Consider the following 745-nt stretch of genomic DNA (forward strand, 5'->3'; position numbering starts at 1 on the left):
AGCCGCTCCCCCCAAGGAAAAAAAAAAAAAAACCATCATAGGAACTAATAGCTAGATTGCTATTGGCTATTTCAATTTGCAATAGCCAATAGCAAGCTGGCTATTGCACCCGCCCTCTGCTGCTGTCAGCCAGCAGAGGTGGACCTGATGGAGAACTTCAGGTCCACCTCTGTTGATTGACAGTGGGCGGGTGCAATAGCTAGTCTGCTATTGGCTATTGCACATTGAAATAGCCAATAGCAATCTAGCTATTAGTTCCTGTGACGTTTTTTGTTTTGTTTTTTCTGACTGACGGCGGCCGGCTGATCCCAATGTCAGAAAAAAAACAGACAGCATGGAAACCTTTACTCTGCTAGAGCACGCAGAGTAAACCTTTCCGGGAGAAAATGACTCTCTCCCGGGTGTCCGGGAGCCGCTATCTAATATCTAATAGTGGGAGACTCCTGGAACATCTGGGAGAGTTGAGATGTCAGAAAGTGCAGGTTTACTAATATGCAAAGAGCAACTACATTTCCTAAAGTGGAACTTGACCCACCAATTTAACCAGTTGACATCCACGGTGTTAAACCCCCTTCCCATCCAGGCCATTTTTCAGTATTCAGCGCTGCGGTACTTTGACTGACATTTATTCCGTCATGCAGCGCTGTACTGAAATTAATTTTATACCCTTTTTTGGGGACAGATAGAGCTTTCTTTTGGTGGTATTTATTCACCACTGGGGTTTTTATTTTTTTACTATATTAAG

Source organism: Nanorana parkeri, unplaced genomic scaffold (genome assembly GCF_000935625.1).
Source record: "Nanorana parkeri isolate BGI_ZX_2015 unplaced genomic scaffold, ASM93562v1 scaffold414, whole genome shotgun sequence".
NCBI classification, from domain to species: Eukaryota; Metazoa; Chordata; class Amphibia; order Anura; family Dicroglossidae; genus Nanorana; species Nanorana parkeri.